The following is a 24,081-nucleotide window of genomic DNA, read 5'->3' as shown; positions in this document are numbered from 1 at the left end:
ACTGGTTTGGCTCAGTGATAGAGCATCGGTCTTTGGACTGAAAGGTCCCAGGTTCGATTCTGGTCAAAGGCATGTACATTGGTTGCGAGCACATCCCCGGTAGGGGGTATGCAAGAGGCAGCTGGTCGATGTTTCTCTCTCGTCGACGTTTCTAGCTCTCTATCTCTCTCCCTCTCTCTCTGTAAAAAATTAATTATATATATATATATATATATATATATATATATATATATATATGTATGTTTTTTGTTTTTTGTTTTGTTTTTGTTTTTTTTAAGAGTCTGCAAATCGGTCTCCATGTGGCTTACCCCCAAGACCAGTGGCCCAGGCCCATAAAGTGAACTCTCTGGTCCTGGAACACCAGACATCAGCTTCAGGTCACCTCAGCTGCTCTCTTCTTCAATCCTGGTCCCATGACTAGGACGCAGACCCTTTCCTTGACTCCCCACAGCGATCACTGACACCCGATAGAAATCTTGAACAAGACCTGACTGAAGAAGGTTTTGAGATGAACAGAAGAGGAATACAACATATATACTTGGCATACAACTACAACCAGAAGTGTCAGAACAGCCTTATTTGGGGTCCCTTCCTGCTGAGTGTTTAGTCTGACCATTCAAAGAGAACAGTGTGTCCCACTGCCTGGGTCCCCTACCAAAAACCGTACACTCACAGAGGCCAAGATCTGCCTCCACCATCCCCTGCGAAAAGCATTACCAAGCACATCATTGTGTCTTCTCCCTCCAGACAGTGGCCACCTGCTTTGGCACAGGTTTAATTCAAGGGGTCGATTCAGAGGCTTTCAGAAAACAACTATGTCTCTGTCTAAAGAAAATTGATGCTCTCACAAAAATGGCTAGCAGTTTTCAAATTGTTTCCCTAGTTTCTACTCATCAGGGTTTCAAAATCTTAGAGCCTGGCTTCACCCAAGAGACAGGTCAAGTAAGAACTGCTCTATAACTGAACTCACTTTTTATTTTTATTTTTTTATTTTTTTAATATATCTTATTGAATTTTTACAGTGAGGAAGGGAGAGGGAAAGAGAGTTAGAAACATCAATGAGAGAGAAACATTGACCAGCTGCCTCCTGCACACCCCCCACTGGGGATGTGCCCACAACCAAAGTACATGCCTTTGACCAGAATCGAACCTGGGACCCCTCAGTCCACAGGCCGATGCTCTATCCACTAAGCCAAACCAGTTAGGGCTGAACTCACTTTTTAAAAAGTAACATCAAAGGATCTGCTCTCAACAGCCGAGCTTTGGTGATGACTGCCCTGTGCGGGGCCCCTGGGCCACGCAGACACAGCCCTGGGCACTGAAGCACCTGCTCTTTGTTTGCGTCCCTTCCACTCCCCCACAGCAGAGCGTTCTCCCAGACTCTGTGAACCCTGTGTAATTGCCGCTGCGGAGAGTGATGATTCACTCATTACCACTTCTCTTTTTTTGTTCTTTCCTGCGTCAGCTGAGGTTAGTCAATATAATGTGCCACTGTGGTGTTCAGGATCCTGTAAAGAAAAGCTTTTAAAAAAAAATTTTTTAAACTCAGGCTTAGCTAGCTGGGCTTTTAAAAAATAATTGGAATTATCATTATGTTCCAGACTCTCTAGGCATTGCCACTTATGTTTCAATTCTTTGGAAGTCACAGTTTCTCAAAGAAAATTTGAAAAGCATCCATGTTTAGATGTCCAACCGATAGCCTGATGGTGAACATGCTGAGCACAACTCACAGCTGGCGCTGCAGGAGAGTTCAGGATTCCTGGGCATATTTCCCAGTCCTCCCCCACCCCCACCACCGGGGTCCTGATGGCTCTGACCACAGAACTAAATGCTCTATGAGAGCACAGAGCCCTGGGAACTAGAGTGGGGTTCAGGGTCCCAGGCTCCCAAGGTTCTGGGACAAGAGGGAGGAGGAGAAAGTCTTGGAAGCAGTGAGAAAGAACTGGAGTTTGTATGAAATGAAGTATTAGAAAGTATGTACACATTGGAGTGACTCTGTCTAAATCACTTAATTAGACAAACACTGTTGACATCTTGAGTCAGCAAACGGAATATCCTAGTTGTCTCCCCCTCTTCGCCAAACATCTAGAGTAGCCTGAGCAATCGCTTGCTGTGTGCCAGGGATGTGGGGATGACAAGGCTGGCCTCTGCTGCTCACAGCACACCCAGCCCAGCTGAGGTTGGGGGGGAGGGAGAGAGGGGGGAGCGTGGGGGGTGAAGGGACAGGGCAGTGGGGTGCTGTGATCTCAGCAGGCCGAGTTTGCTCAGAAAACAGGCAGGACAGTCCGGAGCCAGCCTCTCCTGGGAGATCAGGAAAGCTATCTTCAGTGCCTGAGCATTCAGTAAGTACCCGGCAATGTCTGCCACTCAAAAATACATACATAAATAGGTGTGTTTCTACCAACACACTAGCTTCCCCAAGCCCATCTTCTGGATAATAAGCTCTTTCAGCAACAATAGAATTTTGTGGATTCATTTTGTATCAAAACTAAGCCTGCTGTGATCCCCAGGGCCATAGCTGATGGCCCTAAGTGTGGGATCCAGAATTGCTGGGAGAAGGAGGCAGGAACAACCCAGAGGGAGCCTGCATGGTGCAGCCTTCACACCCTGTGTTAGCTGCTCCCAGCTGGCTCTGCAGCCCAGCTCTCCACTGCTGATGTGCTACACACACACACACACACACACACACGCGCGCGCGCGCGCGCGCGCGCGCGCAGGCACTTATTGCATTTTGCTCCACAGCAGGTGAACCCAATCCTTGACTCAGATCAGAGGGGGGGGCAGGCTTCCAGAGGAAGCACAGCCCACCTCTCTCCCTGGATGCCTGCATTCAGCTAGGAGCTCTGGGCGTGAGATAGTGAGACTAATAAAAGTCTGATTAGCTGGCTGGTGGGAGGGGGTGGGGGAGTTCAGCCCATAACTTGAAAAGCCGAGCAGTAGATCAGTGTTGCCAAAGAGAGGAAGTCTCCTTTGTTCTAAAATAGCACTTGAGTGTTTAGTGAAGACAGACCCTGCTGACCCCTAATGACTCTTAGTGGGTTGCTTTATGCTCCTGATAGGAACTGCAGCTCTTTGGCTCACTTTAAATTACTACCAAGTGTTGTGTATGGTGGGGCTTCTTCAGGAGGGGGGGCGGAGCAGGGGGGGGGGGGGAAATCAACCTGAGAAGAACAGCTATTCCTTAGCAACAAAAGGAAAAAAAGAAAGAAGGAAGAAGGCAGTTCCTTTAATGTAATCTGAGATGGAATCTAGCTTAGCTGAGCCAGAGCAAAAATAGCTTTTATCTAATCAAGGTGCCCGAGTTACACTTACAGGAAGTTAAAGAGGCCCTGCCTCAGGATGCTTAAGACCACAGACAGCACCACCAGTGAGGAACACCCCTCCCAGAGGGATGATGTAAAACCAATCCTGAGCCTGGAGCATCCAGCTGCCAGGACAATAGCAGGCAGTAGTTATCACAGTCAGCTGATGTGTGTTTGTAATCACACTCCTTTTCCAATTACAAGGAAGCTGGGAGGAAAGTGATTTTAACAGTCTGGGCAGCACTGTTGACAGGGGAATTGCCTGGCCACTATGACACTGGTTGGTGCTCCTGTAGAACATAGTTGAAACTGGCTGGTGTGCACTTAGTTACACAAGCTCCATGCAGAAAGATTAAAGACAGGTTGTAAAATGCATAGTGAGAGTCCAGATTTTTAAAAAATAAGCAAGAAAACAGGAAGAAAGGTAAAAACAAGGAAAGAGCCAGGAAATAAAGTGAGCACACAAAACGTATGGCTGTAGGGACCTACACAGTTGTTTACCTGCATTGTGTGAATAAGGCTGGTACAGCGCATTTGTACACACACACACCATGCTGTGAGGGTTTATGCAGCCGTGTGTGTGTGTGTGTGTGTGTGTGTGTGTGTGTGTGTGTTCATTAAACTTCATTAAACAAGACCCTCTGGCACGAGTAGCAGCTGTGGTCCACAGTAACCCTCCTCCACTCCCTATGTCAGCCTTCTCTGCTTGCCTTAATGCAGGGCTCAGTCAAGCTTTCCGCTCTCCAGAAAGAATCTATTCGCATCTCAACAGTGTGACTTCAAGTTTATTGAAGATTTCATGGGGAAGTTAGAGGAGGATTTTGAATCATGCACACCACACCAAATTCTTTGAACCTTCATTTAATATTTGATTTATCTCCAGCCTGCAGTCAATGAGTCTTCTTTCTTCCCCCATAGCTTTCATCCCCAGGATTTTAATCTCCACTTCAAGACCTTCTCCTGGGTCATCCCATCTCACTCCTTTCTTTCAGCCTCTGCCTGTCAACTCACATAACTCATTGCTCGGGTTTCTGCAAACCAAAGCACCCAGTTCCAGAATCTGCTCGTTTTATAAAGAAAGGGTCATACATAAATAACAACAATAAATTTTTGTCCTATCAAATTTATTCAAAGGTTTTTGGCCTAGAGTTTGAAAGTAACATCCAATAATGCAACTAACCCCTAATTACCCTTCAACGTCTTGATGATGATGCATTTCAAGGGGGCAGAGATAAGATCTGGGTGGTGTTCCTTCCGGAGTCCTCCTTTATGACATCGCCTGGAGTCCATGACCACATCTAGGTACATCAGCCTTTGGATTACCATCACTGTCACACAAACATTCAGGACTCCTTCACCTATTCCAGTCCTTTGCCCAAAATCAATCCAAAGTCATAGGATTCTTTATTAAGACCATGCTATTTTTAGTATGTTTAAGTTCATATCCACCTGCAAAAGGCTATAACTTTTTGCCTGCCAAATTCTCAATAATAATCACAAGCATAAATTAATTCATGCTTAAAACATGAAAAGGCCTTATTGCCCATCTCTTCCTAAGTTACTCATGAAGCAGTCATACTGGGTCATTTCCACACGGTCTCCCTGTTCGGTTTGTAGCATTTTCTCTGCACTTTTGAAAGTGAAGGCTGCAGGTCATCATCCTAACAGCATCCACTCAAGACAGAACCCTCTGCTCTGGACTCTTCAACACTATGCTTCCCACAGATGTTCCACCAGCCCCAGGCCTCACCATAGTTGACCAAGAAGGCAAGAACCTGGGACAGGCTTCCTCGATGAGCTTGGCAGAGTCCCAGCAGAAAGCAAAGGTAATCCTAATATTGATTGGTCTTAGAATTATAGCAATTTAGAGCAACCAGAGAGCTTATCAATGGTCTAGTTTGACATCATAATGTTACTGAAGCGACTTGGGTAAAATCAGTGAATTAGGCAAGAGCAGAGAAACCACGCAAAACATTGGTACTATTACCGGTATTATATGAATAGATGCAGACATTAAGTGAGTCAGAGAAAGGGTCTGAGCTCAAGTAGGCAGCTCAGCTCCCACTGGGCAGGCCAGGGAACTGTGTGGGCCTGGAAGAGACCAGCTCAGAACCAGGTCATAGTTAGTAACCAAAAGAAATGTCCTTCCCCTCCAAGACCACTGAGTACCAACTCAAATCATTCACCCGGAAAACGTCTATTCCTGGTTGGATCCTCAAAATTAAGAATTGCCTGAGGCAGACAAAACCCACACGGATGTGGGTAGAGAGACAGGGCCTCAAGGGACAGTCCCTGCTTGCTCTCTCCCTGTGGAATTAATTAAAGCTCCACCAGCCACGGAATAGGAAGTTGCGCTATTCATTGATATTTCTAATGGGTTTGGTGCTTTCTTTTGGACACCCCATTCTCAAGACCTGGACCAAAAAAGGAGAAGATTCTGGTACAAAGAAAAATGCTTTGTAAATGAGCCAACGTTAACCCTTCTGGTCCTTAATGTCCACATCTATTCATATAATAATAAGCACCAATGCTTGTGTGGGACTTAAAATGTGCCAGACGTTATAAGTGCTTTCCATGTATCAATTTAATCCTTGAAACTCTAGCTACAGTATTATACCCCCTCTTCTAAGCTTGAGTTGAGCCCCACAGCCTATCTTCAGTCTCTGCGCTAAACCCTTCAGATCCTGTTACCTGGATGTTGTGTTGGAAGAAAAGGCTGGGGTGACTCAGATAAAGGCACTCTTCCACAGCCTGGCACAAAAAACAAACAGGGAAAGTGATTGCCATTGCTGCTGATGTCATTTTTATCATTTTTCTGGTCCAGTTCAATAAATGTTGATGGCAGGTCCAGAATGATCCTGGAGGGATCTAACCTCACAGGTTTACTTCGTTCTCATGTCTAACCTTTCAGAGGCTGGAATCGTGACCATGTCTACATAGCCTGGCCCATCAATTCAAATTTCAGATCCACGACTTCCATGAAGAGCAGGACTTCTCCCTATTGTCTGATAGAAGCTTAAAGAGTAAGAGATATGGGAATGGGTGCTTGCCATGCTGAGAGTCTGAAAGGAGCAGAAACAATTTCCTTCTCAACCTTGGAAATTCCAATGTGAACATTAAAATGTGACTCCACTTAAAGACCAGCACTTTGACAGATGCCTGTGTGACTCAGCCAACTGATCTTCCTGAGTCTCAAGGAAGAAGATTTTTTTTTTTTTTTCCTGCACTCAGGTAGATGGTTCACTTCCTTGAAACACGTCATTGGTATGACAAATTTGTTTTTGAGTGGAATCATTCTTGACATCTCTATTAGGCGGCAGTGTTTCTACCCTGCTACTGATCCTCCTCAATGCAGCATTTTAGATCATGTTCTTGGAGCTGCCCTCAAGGATAAGCTTTAGAACAGAAGAAGATTAGGCCAGCGTGACCCTCGCCATGACATTCACAAATACGTAATGGGTTTGAATCTACAAGATGCATTCTTTTGTCAGGCTGGCTACCTCCAAAGGCACCGTGTCTGGAGAGCCACCCAGAGTTATCTTAGCACTTTGAATAACAGGAATACGAGCACATTTTGGCCCACCAATTATCCTTGGCCATGAAATAAAGGATTATAGTTAAATAACAGAATTTCAATCAATACTGATGACTGAATTTTACATGTTAAATATGAGAGAAAATTTGAGACAAGAGGTAAAGAAATGCCATATGTAAGCACTGGCTGTTGACTAGATGCTTCTAATCCTTATGGTCATAAATCCTGGATTAAACTCTATAACCCTGCCTAGTGCCTTTGGCAACAATTCTCTCCCTTATCACTCACATTTCCAATGCCCCCGCTAAACCTGTTCCCCATTTTTTTCCCCATCTCATTTGATGGCCTCACTCCCTTAGTTTCTCAGTTCCCAAACAGTGAAGACTTCCTCGCTTCCTTCACAGCCCACTTTCAGTCCTGTCACAGTGCAATCTGGACACTCTCAGCACCTGCACCTCCATTACCCTCCAGACACCTGAACCTCCTCTTGCACTGAAGCATGAGCCAGCCACCTTGATCATGCTCCATTTTCCACTCATGCTCCCCTACAGCCCATCCTCTGTTTACACAGTACCAGCGTGACCTTTTTCTTTTCTTTTTTTAAATATATTTTATTGATTTTGTACAGAAAGGAAGGGAGAGAGATAGAGAATTAGAAACATCGATGAGAGAGAGTCATCGATTAGCTGCCTCTTGCACACCCCCCACTGGGGATGTGCCCGCAACCAAGGTACATGCCCTTGACCGGAATCAAACCCGGGACCCCTCAGACCCCAAGCCAATACTCTATCCACTGAGCCAAACTGATCTTGGCCAGCGTGACCTTTTAAAAGCGCCTTCAAATCACACCTGTCTGCTTAAAATCCAACCCTGGCTGCCATGGCTCTTACAGTAAAACCTAAGCTCTAGCCGAGACCGGTTTGGCTCAGTGGATAGAGCGTTGGCCTGCGGACTGAAAGGTCCCAGGTTCAATTCCGGTCAAGGGCATGTACCTTGGTTGCGGGCACATCCGCAGTGGGGGGTGTGCAAGAGGCAGCTAATCGATGATTCTCTCTCATCGATGTTTCTAACTCTCTATCCCTCTCTCTTCCTCTCTGTAAAATATCAATAAAATATATTAAAAAAAAAACAAAAAAAAAAACCTAAGCTCTGTACCATGATCTAGGAAACCTCACCCAAATCAGCCCGACCCTTCTCTCCCACCTCACTTGGTCTTTTTTCATCCTCAAAATACGGAGCTTGTCCCCAGCCCTGGGCCTATACATACTGTCCTTTAGCCTAGAGTGTTTCCTGCTATTGTCACATAACACACTTCTTCCTAATATTCAGATCTCACCCAGTTCACCTCTTCAGAGGAATAGCAGCCCTCCCAGCCCATCATGCTCTTCTTCTTTATCATGCTTTATTTTCTTTGTATCAGTCACTCTTTGATATCTAATTTTTTTATTTACTTATGCTTTTTATCCCACACTCCCCCAGTAAAATATAAATTCTGGACTTAAGCCATGTATCCAAACACTTCGATCAGTGGCTAAATCAGTGTCAAATAAGTATGCAGAGATATGTGAACATACTAGAAATCTTCTAGATCTGCACTGCCCAAGCCAGTAGCTGCAAGGAACCACCACTAGCCAATACTGTCACAAGAGTGCACCAAGGAATTCGGAAAGCTGATGAACCTTGGGCATTAGCAGATCTGACATTAAGCACCTCATCTTTTGAGATAGTGGTGGCTCAAGGCAATTCCCTAACCTGATAATCTTTTTACTGTTTACCAAACTTTACCTTTGATATGCCTGTATGCTTTGCTAGAGGGAAAGATGTGTATCTTAAACAGAATAAAAAGCAGACAGGACCCAGTCTCAGTGTATCTCTTCAAGAAAGAGGCTCTACCTGGCCCCCCAATGCCTTCTAAATTAGTATTTTTTGTATAGCATTTTCATTTGTGCTTCGGCCTCTCCTTCAGATCCTGAACCCTAGCAGTGAAGGTCGTGGCAGGTAGTCCTAGCCACATGTGGCTACTGAGCACTTAAAATGGTGCTAGTCCAAGTTGAACTATACTAGAAATATAAAATACACACCAGATTTAGAAGACTTGGCTGAGAGAAAGAAAAGTAAAAATAGCTCATACATAATTTTAGATTAAATGTTCCAATGATAATATTTTAGATGTACTGATTAAATGAAATGTATTATTAAAATTAATTGTGCTTGTTACGTTTTCCTTTACTTAATGTGGCTACTAGAGAATATTAAAATATATACCTGCCTTGTATTTTAACTGCATAGTGCTGCTCCAGACCATGAGTTTGTTGGACCCATAGGGCAAGGACGATGCTTCAACAACTGGCCACTTACAGATCTAGACCCAAACCATGCTCTTTTCTCTGCCTTCTCTCCCATGCCCAGCAGAACTTAGGGTGACCAAGGTGATGCTTTGTCATCTCTTTCACTAGAGAAATTAAACCTACAGTTTAATTTATGGCAAGGCCTCAGAGTCTGTACTGGGGTTCTCCAGAGGAACAGAACCAATTGATATTTCTCTCACACATCAATGCTTCTCTCTCTCTCCTCCCCTCTCTCTCTAAGAATCAATGGGAACATATCCTCAGATGATGATTTTTTTAAATTTGAAAATAGAACTAATATATGATCCAGAAATTCTACTTGTCTATATTTCTCTGAAGATAATAAAAACACTAACTTAAAAAGATATATGCACTATGTTCATTGCAGCCTTATTTACAATAGCCAACATATGAAAGTGTCCACCAACAGATGGATGAAAAAAGGAAATATAATATATACACACAGACACATGTACACACACATATTTTTCAGCTATAAAATAAATGAAATCTTGCCATTTGCAATAATATGGATAGACTTTGAGGGCATTATGGTAAGTGAAACAAATCAAACAGAAAAAGACAAATACAACAACAAAGCTCATAGAAGAGATTGGTGGTTGCCAGAGACAAGGTGGGTGAAATGGGTGAAGAAGGTCGAAAGGTATAAACTTCTAATTATAAGATAAATGAGTCATGGGGATATACTGTACAATATGGTGTCTATGGTTATTAATACTATATTGCATATTTGAAAGTTGCTAAGAAACTCAATCTCAAAAATTTTCATCACCCAAAAAAATTGTTTGTATGGTGATGAATGTTAACCAAACTTATTGTGGTGTTCATTATATAACAGTTACAAATATTGAATCATCAATGTGTGTACTTGAAACTAATATGTTATATGTCAATTATACCTCAATAAAAAAGAAGAGGTTTATTATAGAAATTGACTCACATGGGTAAGGAGGCCGAGAAGTCTTGCAATCTGCTGTTTGCAGACTGGAGAACCAGGAAAGCCACTGGGTAAATTCAGTCTGAGTCCAAAGACCTGAGAACCAACCAGGGAAGCCAATGAGCGACCACCACCATGGACACTCCCAGAAATAATACTTTATTAGCTCTCTGGGCATCCCTCATCCCAGTCAAATTGACACATAAAGTTAACCATCACAGCCTCCTCCATAATAACCAAAAGACATGGAAATATAATGACTGCTTCATAGTAAGCCTGTAATAAACATTAGTTTGCCCTGTTGTTGTTTTTATTTTTGCTACTATTATTTATCTGTGGCCTAATCATCCAGTATTTATAAACTAATCAAGGAAAGGTGCCATATCTTCATTTATAGCTTGCCAGGTCTGGAGCTCTTCCCCCACCCCCTACCCAGCACATTTTTACCATCTTTAAAGGTAAAAGGACTGATCAACCAACAGCCTCACTCCCAGTCACAGTAGCTTCAGGGAAAAGCTTAAGAGAATTGACTCAACCTTCAAATGTCAAATGAATCATGATGTCAAAATGATTAATATTCACCTAGAATGCAGTTAATTCCATCCACCCCAACTGGCTTGCCTTTGCCCTCCTCAGAGTCTAAGATGACATTTATCAACATAGAAACAGGTGTTGAGAGTGCTTGGTAATTTGTTGGGGTGGGAAGGACTCTGAGACTTTGAATGAGTCTCCAGCTTCTCCCTGACATTGAGACCTGGCCACAGTACTTCCACAAAAAGGTTTTTAGGGAACCATGGCATCATTTGGGAATGGAGACTGGGTTAAGGTGGGGAGAGACTGATGTAAAGAGCAGGCAGGTGTACAAAAGCTGCTTAGATTGATCACAACTCCTTAGACAGAGATTTACATCCAGCTGGTAAGTTCAATTAAAAGGGAAAGTGAGCCCTGGAGACCTACATCCATATGCCATAGTCACTCAATATATTTTTCTTTAACTTTTTCTACCCATGAAACCTTTAATCCCTTTCTCCTCTTTGCTTGCTTCCCAGAACTGCCCATCCTTCTGCCCTCGAGGGAGTGATGAGTCCTTCCTAGTCCACAGTTACTCAAACAAGGCTGCAGTGTTAAGTTCATGTCCCAGAAGAAGCATCTTTTAAATTCATCTTAGAGGCTGAGACATTTCCCACAGTCAGCGTTGGCCTCTAAGACTGACGGAGCCAAGTGAGCTGGTTCCCTGTAGCAAACAAAATATAAATCTGATGGATATCAGTTCGTAAACCACCAGCTCTCTTTCCCAAGACCATGTTCGTCTACAGGTAGGTTCTTTGCATGATATTACAAAGTTAAGTGCCCTGCTCTCAGAAGTCCTTGAATTCTTTCAAGGATTTCAGTGCTTTGTTTACTTCATTTTAAAAGGGCTAGCAATGGTTCTGAGGTGTCTGCAAAAAGAAATGGTAATTGGGAAGTAAATATTCTAGAATCTTACTTAGCAACAGGTCTGAAGTGTTTCTTTAGGAATATTATTCAGGGATGAGAAAGAAAGAAGAAAGGAAGGAAGGAAGGAAGGAAGGAAGGAAGGAAGGAAGGAAGGAAGGAAGGAAGGAAGGAAGGAAGGAAGGAAGGAAAGAAGAAAGAAGCAGGAAAGAAGAAAAGAAAGACGAAGAGGAGGGAGGGATGCGGGAGGGAGGGAGGGAGGAGGGAGGGAGGGAGGGAGGGAGGGAGGGAGGGAGGGAGGGAGGGAAGGAAATGAGGTATCAAGCCACAAAAAGATATGGGAAAAATTTAAACCTATGATGCTAAGAATAGGTTAAAGGAAAGCCAATATGAAAAGGTTACAAATGGAATGATTCCAATGATATGATATTTTGGAAAAGGCAAAACTATGAAGACAGTAAAAATATCCCTGGTTGTGAAGAGTCTGAGGGAGGGAGAAAAGCATAAGATTGAATAGGTGGGACACAGGGAAATTTTAGGGGAATTAAACCATCGGAACTATTCTGTACGATACAATAATGGTGGATACATCTTGCTATACATTTGTCAAAACTCAGAATGCACCACACAAGAGTGAACCCTAATGTAAACCATGGACTTTATTTTAAAATGTATCAATATTGGCTCATTCACTGTTACAGATCACCATACTAATGCAAGACGTTAAAAATAGGGAAACTGGGGTTGGAAATATGGAGTATAAGGAAACTCTCAGAATGGATAATGCAAGACCCAACTGTATACTATTTACAAGAGACACACTTCAAATGTAACAATAGAGAGGAGCAGAAAATAGGTTGAAAGGATGTAAAACATATGCCATGCAAACAGATGTGGCTATATTAATATAAGACAAAATAGATTTTAAAACAAGGAGTATTATTAGAGATAAAAAATAGTTACTTCTGAATGATAGAGTCATTTCATCAAGAGTACATAACAACCCTAAATTATATGCTCCTGATGACAGATCTTCAAAATCCATGAAGTAAAACTGACAGAACTAAAGGGGAAAATGACAAATCCATAATCATTGCTAGAGATTTTAACATCGCTGTATCAGTAAATTAATAGATAAAACTCAAGAACTTAGAAAATCAGAACAACTCTACAAATCAACTTGGTATTACTGACATTTATGAAACACTACACCCAACAATCAGAGTCGGGCCTGTCGGGGAAGGCCATGGGAGGTCAGCCAGCCCCACCCCTGATTGGGGTGAGGGAACCAATCAGAGGCTGGGTGGGCTGCAGGGAGGGATCATGAGCAGCTGAAGGGAGCCAATTGGGACCCTGATCAGGCCAGTGGGCTGCCACAGTGTGAGTCATAGCAGCCAGTCATTCTGGTCCTTTCGGTCATTCCGGTCATTTCAGCGTTCTGGTCACTTGGCTTTTATATATATAGATTTTGAAGGGTATTCTTTAAGAAGAGGAAGAAGAAGAAAAATAAAAAGATAAAAAATATAAACAACAAAATGGCAACAAATACATACCTATCAATAATTGAATCTAAAAATAAAAATAAAAAATAAGAAATCTAATGAACAGAATAAACTAGTGAATAAAATAGAATCAGAGGCATGGAAATGGAACAGACTGACAATTCTGAGGGAAGGGGGGTAGGAAGTGGAAAGAGATTAGACAAAGATCTTATATGCATTACCTATGGACACAGACAATAGGGTGGGGAAGGCCTGTGGCGGGAAAGGAACTGGATGGAGGGGGGCAATGAGGGGTAAAAAGAGGGACCTTTGTAATAATCCTATATAATAAAAGTCTAATATGCTAAGTGTTCAGTTGTCTATTCAACCAATCAAAGTGTAATATGCTAATGCTGCTCAATCACTCACTATGACATGCACTGACCAGCAGGGGGCAGATTCTTTGACTAGTAAGTTACCTTGCTGCTGGGGTTTGGCCAATCAGGACTGAGCAAGACGGGCCGGACATGCCCTGGAGCCTTCCCGTGGTCCCTTCCCGGCTGGCCAGCCTCCCCTGTTCCTCCTTGGCCCCCATCATGCACCAGCAGGGTCCCTCAGCCTGGCCTCTACCCACTTGCAATTTGGGACCTCTCAGGGGTTGTTGGAGAGCCAGTTTCAGCCTGATCCCACAGGTCAGGTCAAGGGACCCCACTGGTGCACAAATTTGTGCACTGGCCTCTAGTCTTAACAATAAAGAAAAGAAGGAGGAGGAGGAGGAGGAGGAGGAGGAGGAGGAGGAGGAGGAGGAGGAGGAGGAGATGACAACAGTGGTGGCGGCAGCATCAAGACTAGAAGGAGGGGCTGAGACTCAGAACAGGTTGGTCCCACACCCACATGTGGTATTAGGAGGGCTAAGCTATCTCAACTGCTGAGGTCCCTCCTGATGAATGGGGCAGAAACAGTGAGGCCCCAGAGCAACACACTAGTGGACATTTTCATACCACACCAAAGCACCATCCAAGCAACACAGTCAAGCAACACAGCAGGCACCAGAGCCCCACTGAAGTGAATGCTGCTTCATGAGGTTGGGCCCTTCCACAGAAGATCCTCCATGGTGGCCTCCAGATAGGCCTTGAAGTTGATCAGCCTGTGTGTAAATCCCTCCCATTGAAGTGACATGAATAATCAAGGCTCAACTATAACAGGAGGGTGCACACAGCTGGGGTGGGAGGGGGGCAGTGGTAGAGGACTCAGGGGAGAGGGGCACACCTGGAGTTCCTGGCTCAGAGGACTAGGGAAGCTGCACCACTGGGCCCTACAGAACACCTATTACATAAGGCCGCTCTACCAAGACCAGGAGATGTAGCAGCTCTACCTAATATATAGAAACAAACACAGGCTACCAAAATGAGTAAAACAAAAAACAAACACAAACAAACAAAAACACAAATGTTCCAAATGAAAGAACAGAACAAAACACCAGAAAAAGAACTAAACAAAATGGAGACAAGCACTCTACCAACTACAGAATTCAAAACACTTGTTATAAAGATGCTCAATGAACTCAGGGGAAGAATTGAGAAATTAGTCTGCAACCTGGGCATGTGCCTGGACTGGGAATTGATCAAGTGACCTTTCAGTGCACAGGACAATGCTCAACCAACTGAGCCACACCGGCCAGGACAGCTCACAGATTTTTTATTTATCCTGAATCTATTTCCAATCTTAGGAGGAACATCTAGTGTTTCATCAGTAAGTATATTAGTTGTGGGTTTTTCAGAAATGCCTTTTATCAGAATGAGAAAATTTCTTCTATTCCCAGTTTGCTGAGAGTTTTTATTAGTAATGAGAGTTAGATTTTGCCAAGTGCTTTTTCTGACGATCAATTGAGATGATCGTATAATTTTCTCTTTTATTCTGATAATGTGGTGAATTAAATATATTGATTTTCAGTTATTGAACCAGTCTTGAATTTCTGGGATAAAATGTACTTTGTTCATTTCTATTATCCTTATCATTGATATATCGTGAATGGTATTGCTCTGTAATCTTTTTGTAATATTCCTTTCAGGTTTTTGGATCAGGCTTCTGCTGGCTTCATAAAATGAATTGGGATGGGTAGATTTAGATTTATAAAAAAAAGTTGTAAGGATGTAACAAAGAGAGAAATATCAATGTTGCCCCCTGCACACACCCCTCTCCCTCTCCCTTCATCTCTCTCTAAAAATCAATACCAAGAAAAAAAAATTTATATATATATATATATATATATATATATATATATACACACACATACACACAATATATATATATATATATATATATAATCAATGAGCTTCAGCCAAAACCGGTTTGGCTCAGTGGCTAGAGCGTCAGTCTGCAGACTGAAGGGTCCCAGGTTCAATTCCAGTCAAGGGCATGTACATTGGTTGCGGGCACATCCCCGGTAGGGGGTGTGCAGGAGGCAGCTGGTCGATGTTTCTCTCTCATCGATGTTTCTAGCTCTCTATCCCTCCCATTCCTCTCTGTGGAAAATCAATAATATATATATATTTTTTTTTAATCAATGAGCTTCTTGTATTTGAGAAAAATATATGTATATCCAAATTTTAATTTAATATTTATTGAGTGCATACTAGGTGCAAAATAGCTTCCAGGCATTGGGGATTTTTTAATGGTAAAAAGCAGCCCATCTGTCAAATATTTTTCAATAAATTAAAAAGTAAGACAGATATTCATTAAAATTAACTGGAGGGCCAATAAGGCAATAGATGATAAATAGCTCAGGCTTTCAGAATCTAGATTTTGTGGGTCATGGACTGAAATATTAAGTATTTTAAGTGTTATTCTATAGGCTATGAAGCTTTCTTAGCTTTTGTTTAACATCTTAAGCAGAGGAATGGTATAATAAATATTCCACAATCATATCATCAAAAGCACATTTTGCAAATATCTTAGTATGTCTGGGCTCTGTGCCTTTACTATCGTTTTATTTCAAAGTTACTAATGATCAGAGAGACTAAATGATTTTCTCAAAGCTACAAGGCAAATAAATAGGAACATGGGAGTTAGTGTGTAGATATAAAATATTCCAAATTTCCTTCAGCTATAATATTTCTATTTTCCAAGCTACTTCTACTCTTAAAGAGAAGAAGAATGGAACAGGAGTCACTTTTTGCTTTTGATAGCTCAGTAAGTCAGAAATATCTAATACTGAAAGCCTGTCTCCAGACAATAACCAGGAAAGTATGGAAAGACAGGAGGAAGGGGAAAAGAGTTAAAATTGGCTACGAGGAACAGATGGTCTTTGCTGCTGCATTCCCACCTTCCTTCCTCTCCTTCCTACACCCACTCACCCACCCATCCAAGTGCTTGTGTACCCACACACACACACACACACACACACACACACACACTTCATAAGCTGCCCCCCTGCTGCCTGCCATTATTGTCAACTAATCTAGAGAAATCTGTCTCTTTCTCATTTTCAGTGGTTAATTGGAAGGCCATCCCCTGGCATAAGTAAATGCATAAATTAATGATTATTTGAGTAAAAACAGATGAGATACTGATAGCAAACCAGTGATAATGAACAGTGATAAGGGGTGGGTGGCGCCTTCCAGGCTCTCAGAATGGAAGACACCAGAATGACAATATTCAACCTAAAAGATGAGTCCCATGGCAATCTGGAGTGTGAAGTCAGACTGATCCAGAAAAGAAGTGTCTGATTCTTTTCTTTTCTTTTTTAATATATTTTATTGATTTTTTACAGAGAGGAAGGGATAGGGATAGAGATTTAGAAACATCGATGAGAGAGAAACATCAATCAGCTGCCTCCTGCACACTCCCTACTAGGGATGTGCCTGCAAACAAGGAACATGCCCCTAGCCAGAATCGAACCTGGGACCCTTGAGTCCGCAGGCCGATGCTCTATTCACTGAGCCAAACTGATCAGGGCCAAGTGTCTGATTTTTAACAAGCACTTGATCCATGAATGATTTTCCCTACTGCATTTAATGTAGCAGAGAGAAGACATGCCAGCCTGGAGAGGTTTGGAGGTCAGTCTACCAGAGGGCAGAATCTTAGTCCCAGAGGAAACCAATCAAAGGTCTTATACGGTGACCATTGACCCAGTTTGGGTCAGACTGTACCATCAGTCCTGGATAAACCAAAGACAGTTGGTCATCCTAGCTGGGGAAGGCTCTTTATCACTAAGGACTGGAAGGTCAAGACAGTAGGTGACAAGCCCCACTCTAACACTTATATTCTGTAGAGTCCAAGAGCCCCAGAAATTGTCCACCTACACCAGTAGGAAAAGTGGAGATTCCACATCCTTCCTCCCAAGACCACGACAATGGGAGAGAGCTCAGGAAGGATACCGTTACTGGAGTAGTCAGTGACAGGTTTTTCCTTCAAGGAATCCAGTAGTTCCCAGAGTTTTGTGGGGGGTTTTCTGCCCCTCCCTTCACCCCAGGCTCTCTCCTTCACTTCTTGAGGGAAAGAATATGAAAGAGTAAAAGGCAAAGAAATCAAGTTGTCTACCTGGTTTGGTTTCCAAAAGCTGATGCCCTGGAGGGAAAATAGAGTAAGCCCCATACCCTACCTCTTGGTGAGTCTCAGCGAGGCTGCAAGATGCCAGAGAGAAAGTAACTATGTCAGTTACATAGAATAACAAGAGCAGAGATATCCCGCCTGGCACACAAGGTAGAGCCACAAGAGCTAAAGTGGACATGGTGACAAGAATAATCTTTACAAACAGATGACAAAGAACCAGACAGGAATATGGATAGCCCACAAAACAGCTACCCATTTATATGGTGCCTTGGTATTGGGACTGAGTACCAAAGGTAAAAGTAACTCTTAAATGGACTAAAATTGCATTTCCGTGACAATGGGGATCTGAAATAATTGAGTTATAGAAAAAAATCAGTTGCACTCCTTATACATCTAACTCTATAACCTCAGATTTACCTACTGCCAGCATCCCACAGTGGACAGCACATGGGAGTTAGAGGCTGAACCTGTTTCTGAGTCCTGACACTACCACTTCGAAGTCATGTTAGTTATTGGGAAATTCTTCCTGACAAGTCACAGGGCTTCTCTGTTTCATTCTCTCTCATTCTGCTGAGAGAGAATGACAGCTGATACCATCCCCCCAAACCTCTAACAGCTGTTAATCCTCCCTCAGCCTCCTGAAGACCAAACAATGCTGCTCTTTAAAACCCACCCTTCACTATCCAAGCTTCCATCTGTCCGCTGGATTCAAGGATGACAGACTGAGTGGGTGCTGGCATCCTGATCTTAAAACTTGACCAAGAGCCTCTTTCACGACAGGGAAAGCGATTCTTATTCTAAAGAGCTGCCACAGTGTGCATAGCCAACCTCGTGTGTGACCTGTGCCTTGTGCCCTTGAACTGTAAACATCTTTGAGCTCCCTATTAACAAACAGCTGCCTCACTGCTGAGTTCTATCCAATGACAAAATGAGGGAGTCACTTTCCTCTAGGTTTTCCCTCTAGGCAAGTATGTACCCACTGGTGAGCGTGTAGCCTCAATTTGGGTTTTCTAAATAAGGTTCCAGAGCACCAATTCTGCTGAGATCATGCATGCTATGTGAAAACTAGAGTCCCAGTGCACAAAATCCATGCACTGCGAGGGGTAGGGGGTCCCTCGGCCTAGCCTGTACCCTCTCACAATTTGGGACCCCTCAGGGAATGTCCAACTGACAGCTTAGCACTGCCTCGGAGGCAGGAGAAGCTCCCACCACCACTGCTACACCAGCTGTGAGCCGGGCTTCTGGCTGAGCAGCACTCCCACTGTGGGAGCACACTGATCACCAGGGAACAGCTCCTGCATTGAGCATCTGCCCCCTGGTGGTTAGCGCAGGTGACAGTTACCTGTCCTTCCGCCATTTGATTGATTTGCATTTTAGCCTTTTATTATAGGATTAGCTGAGGCCTTTTCTGGTCAAATAGTTTTGGAAAATTCCAGGATAAGTAAAGTCAAAGGGGTTTCTTTACCCCAGGACTCCCCAGAGCCTCAACAATGTTATGTGCACTATGATTCTTCAAAGAAGGTTTGGGGGTGGGGACAATAGAATCTGATGTTTCCCAAGATCATGTGACTCAGACTAATGTAGAGCCCATGCTTTCCCAGAATGTTATGAATGTGCTGTGCAGGGCAAACAGAATGTTCTGTGTTCCCATCAAAGAAACAGATCTACTGCTTCCTCTTGATTTACTAAAGTAGCCCCTTTTCAGAATAGGGTGGCATAGGACTCTTTCCTCTCAGATAGTGCCAACTACTACCTCAGATGCTTTTCTGAGGGTCAGCAGAACCCTGGATATGGCTAAGGCTAGGTGCCTTAGGATGATGAGAAATAGATGATTAATTTAGCACTTGCTATATTCTACGGTCTAAGCCTATGACTGACAACATTGGCTGTGCATTACACTAACCTGTATGAGTTTCCTAGGGTTGCCATAACAAAGCACCACAACCTGAGTGACAGTTCTGGAAGCTAAGACATCCAAAATCAAAGTGTCCTTCTGGGAGCACTGAATGAGAGTCTGTTCTATACCTTTCTCCAAGCTCTGGTGGTTATTGGTAAGGCTTGGCATTTCTTGGCTTGTAGATGTATCACTGCCTCCCTTGTTATATGGCACTCCCACTGTTTCTTTTCAAAGTCTTTTGTCTCTATGTCTGTATCTGTCTTTGTGTCTCTTCAAATAAGAACACCAGCCTTATGGGGTTCAGCACCCAGCCTACACCAGTATGACTTCATCTTAACTGATTACATCTGCAATGATCCTATTTACAAATAAGGGCTTTTTTATAAACTATACCCCTGGCCAATTGTAACGACCCTTATTTCTGTGAATGAAACCCAGGCATCAACATTTTTTAAAAGATGGACAGCCAAGTTTGAGAACCATGATCTAAGGACTCCATGTATATTGCCCCCTTAGTCTTCATAGTAACTTTATGGATGAGATTTCTGAGACTTAGAGGGATTAAAAGAACCTTAGCTGAGGTTACACAGCTAGTAAGGGATTGCACTAGGATCTGGACATTGACTTTTAGCTCCAGGCCTTTGCATGGAAGCTGTGCAAGCTCACACTGAGCTCTACAAGAACAGCCCCCCACAGCCACCTCAGCAAAGGGTTAAGCTGGCCTGCGGTGGGAGGGGGTGGGGCTTTCTTTGGGAAGCATCCTCCTTTCTGGCTTTGATCCTAGCCCCTCTTCCCTCTCCACTCCCAGGACAATTCCTCCATCTGGCCCCACTCAGGGAGCAGGAAGACAAAAGTTTCTCTGAATCACCACTTCCAGCCCAGTCCACCCTGCCCTGAGACTGCAGCTTTTAATAGTAACCACTATGCTCAAACAAAAAGAGTCTCTTTGTTTCATGGAAAAATTAGTCCAAATCCCAGACAAGGCCATAGCCCTGACCAACGGATAGTGAAGAGCCATGGGAAAAAACAAACAAACAAAAAAAAAAACAGGGCTATCTCAAAGACCTCCTGCCAAGCAGATTGGTTGTCAGGCTTTGGGACATTTCTCTGGCCACCTCCCAGCACAGCAGCACCAGAGGCCCAGGAAGGCCTGTCCCCAGCCCTGCAGACCCAGCGGCTTTGAACCAAGTCAGGTGTAACAGGCTTGCTGCTTATACAGTCCAGAACAGCACCACCTAGAGGATGTCATCAAAACGCAACTTCATTCTTGTCTCCCACTGTCCATTTAAATGTACTCACAGAGACACTGGATCAAGATACATTGCTGGTGGAAAAGAAAAATGATCAGTCACTCTGGAAAAAATTTAGCAGTTTCTTTAAAAACTTAATCTCCAACTACCATATGTCCCAGCAATTACAGTCCCGGTCATTTATCCCAGAGAAACGTAAGCAGGCTCACACAAAAATGGGGACGCAAAAATGGGGACACATCTATAGCTGCTTTATTTATAGTAGCCAAAATCTAAAAACAGCCCAGATGTCCGTCCTATAATGGGTGACTGATTAAACCAATTATGGTGCATCCATACTATGGAATACTTAATAGTAAAGAAAAAAAAAAGAATTATTGATACATGTAACAACTTGGATGACTCTCACTCTCTCAGTGGAAAAAAAAAAAAGTCAACCCACCAAGGTTATATAACATATAATTCCATTTAAATAACATTCTGTAAGTGCCAAAATTATAGACATGGAGAGCTGATTGGTGGTTGCCATAGGTTAAGGATGGAGTGGGGGCCAGCAGAAGGTGGGGACTATGGTTGAGAAAGGGCACCAGGAAGGGTCCCTGTGGTCCTGGGAATGGTCTAGACCACATGTGTCAAACACAAGGCCCTCGGGCCAAATCCGTCCCGCCAGGCCTTGCAATGTGGCCGGCACCGCGCTGTCATCACTGCACTCCGCTGCGTTTCCATCACAATGACAGTTTATGACTGTTCAGTAAACCATTCGGCCCGAGATTTAGGCTGGATTTTAGATTTTGGCCCCTTCTCTGATTGAGTTCGACACCCCTAGTCTATACCAATGTCAGTACCAATATCAATATCCCACTTCAGCAATTGCACTATAGATGTGTGACATGTTAGCCTTGGAGAGAACTGGGTAAATATCTGATGGATCTCTGTATGATTTCTTACAACAACAATTACCTCAAAATACAAAGATTAATTTTTTTATTTTTTTATTTTTAAGAAACAGTTGACATACAAAATTATATTAGTTTCAAATGTATAACCCAATGACTATACATGTATATAACTTACAGTGATCACCCCAATAAGTCTAGTATCCTTCTGACAAAAGTTTCTCTTTTTTAAGTGTTTTAAATGTATTCAGTGAACAAATTTTCCCCTTATCCCTAGATGAAAATCCTGGCACACCCCAAGATTTTCTTATTTATCTTTAGTTCTAGGGCTTATCAACAAACATAATCTCCATTTCATAATTAGAATGTCCATTCCCATGTAATAATCAAATCTCCCAAACTAATTTAGAGGTGAATATTCTCTCTTCCTTCCAGTAAAAATAGTTAAAGAACCAAAGAAAGCACATTTGAGAAAAGAACCATCTGAAAATATTCCTTTGGGTATGAACTTTCTGGAATCCCCTTATGCACGCATACCCTGCACACACACACACACACACACACACACACACACACACACACACGTGTATGTGTGTGCTGGCACATGCAACTTGCTGCTGATGCTTCTTAAATGCTGTTGACTAAGGGCGCACATTCTAGGAATTACAGTCAGATGAGTCTGGACTGAGAATGTGTGACAAAAGCCTGGCACATTACTATTGTAATGAAGGTGAAATTTTGTTGAAAATCGTTAGTGTATTGTTTTCTTCTGGATTTCTGAATATGTTGCCACCACCCTAACGCTGCCAATAGCACCCAGAACTCCCATCTGCCTAAAAGAGCAGAATTTTTACAGAAAGAATACAAAATGAAAGGAAGGATCATTTTCAGTTTGTGACATTCAGAAACCAGGTTCAACAGCAGAACATTGGCCCTGAAGGCATGCTCTTGCCTTAAAAGCAGCTGTTCCCAAGTCTATGCCCTCCATGGGGGAAGGAGGGCCAGAAACCTTCCTTCCGGAGTAGCACTTACAGGTAGGTGCTTGGGGTGGGGGGAGGGGAGGCGGGCAGACGAGGCTGTTAGATGGTGTCCCTCTCTGAACTGCGGTATTGAATGAGTGAACCTAACAGAGTATAGGACCCATACTTGCTGCCCCATATATAGATTTCTGGATAAAGAATAACTCAGGCTGCCTGCACCCACCTAGGGCCAGGCCATATCAACGTGGCCACACAACAAGGAGTGGACAAAAAGGGCCCTCAGATTTCACTAACCCAAGCCACCTCACTTCTGGGCTCTCAGGAACCTGTGTCTGATGACCAAGCCACTGGGGATCAGAGGTCAGCCAGGGGCAAGCTCCTGACCAGACCTGTTACACCAGCCACACTGGCAGGAACCCGTACAAAGAGGCAGCAACCTAAGGCCACAGCCTCCATCACCATGGGCCCGGCTCTTCCCCCACCCCCATGAGGCCATGAGTGTGCCAGCCCTTCCCCTATACTCTGGATGCCTACCCTCCACCAGATGCCACTTTAGGAAAAGAAGCAGTAGGATGACGAAGACAATCTGAGATTTAAAGCATTTTTTTTTCCTAGAAAGACTGAGCATTCCGTGAAGGCTCTGTTTAAATGCTCAAATCAGACATTCGCTCAAACCAAATTAGACATTTAGTTATTTTTTTCTACTGTGGGGCGGGGAGGAGGGGAATCAGGAATTAAGCTAAAACAAAATACAGAAATTACATTTCCTCTCCTTGCCAAGCTGCAGTGAGAGTTAAATTTTCAAAACCATTCCACAAGCGTGCCCTTCCTTGGGAGGCCAACGGCACCGGATTCATTTCCACGTCTCCCAACCACCCAGATAACAATCAGGACAAATTCTCCCCCTGACGACAGAGAAGCGATTTACCTAGCAATGGGTCACTGAGGCATCGTACCAGCTGTATGTAAATTCAATTTTAAAACTCAAATTGATTTCATTTCCAGTCACTAACTATCCAGGTGGCTTGCTGCCTTAATTAGAACGGACATGGAGGTTAATAATTTTGCCCTCTGACCTCTGCCTCTTCAGAATCGCATACCCTGCTATTTCTGCTGATAAGATGGTGGGGTGGGGACGGGGGAGCTCAGGAGTGGATCAGGAAGCAGAGGCCCCATGAATCATCCAGGGCTGTATGATTCACAACATCCTTCCCTCGAGCCCGAGCAGGGTATGTTATCATGTTGGCAGCCAACAGCAGGTGCATCAGAGTGAGACAGCAGAGCAAGGAGAAATCCATGAAGCTCCGTCACCTGCAAAGGGGCCCTCTCTCTCCCCTCGGCACCCAGTGATCATCCAAACGCAGCTTTCCCTTGGGAGAGAGCCAACAGCTGCCCATTCCCCAGAAGCCCAGTCGGAACAAAGCTCTAGCCACAGGCTAAGAGTCA

Source organism: Pipistrellus kuhlii, unplaced genomic scaffold (genome assembly GCF_014108245.1).
Source record: "Pipistrellus kuhlii isolate mPipKuh1 unplaced genomic scaffold, mPipKuh1.p scaffold_m20_p_3, whole genome shotgun sequence".
NCBI lineage: Eukaryota > Metazoa > Chordata > Mammalia > Chiroptera > Vespertilionidae > Pipistrellus > Pipistrellus kuhlii.
This window is presented reverse-complemented; position numbering follows the sequence as displayed.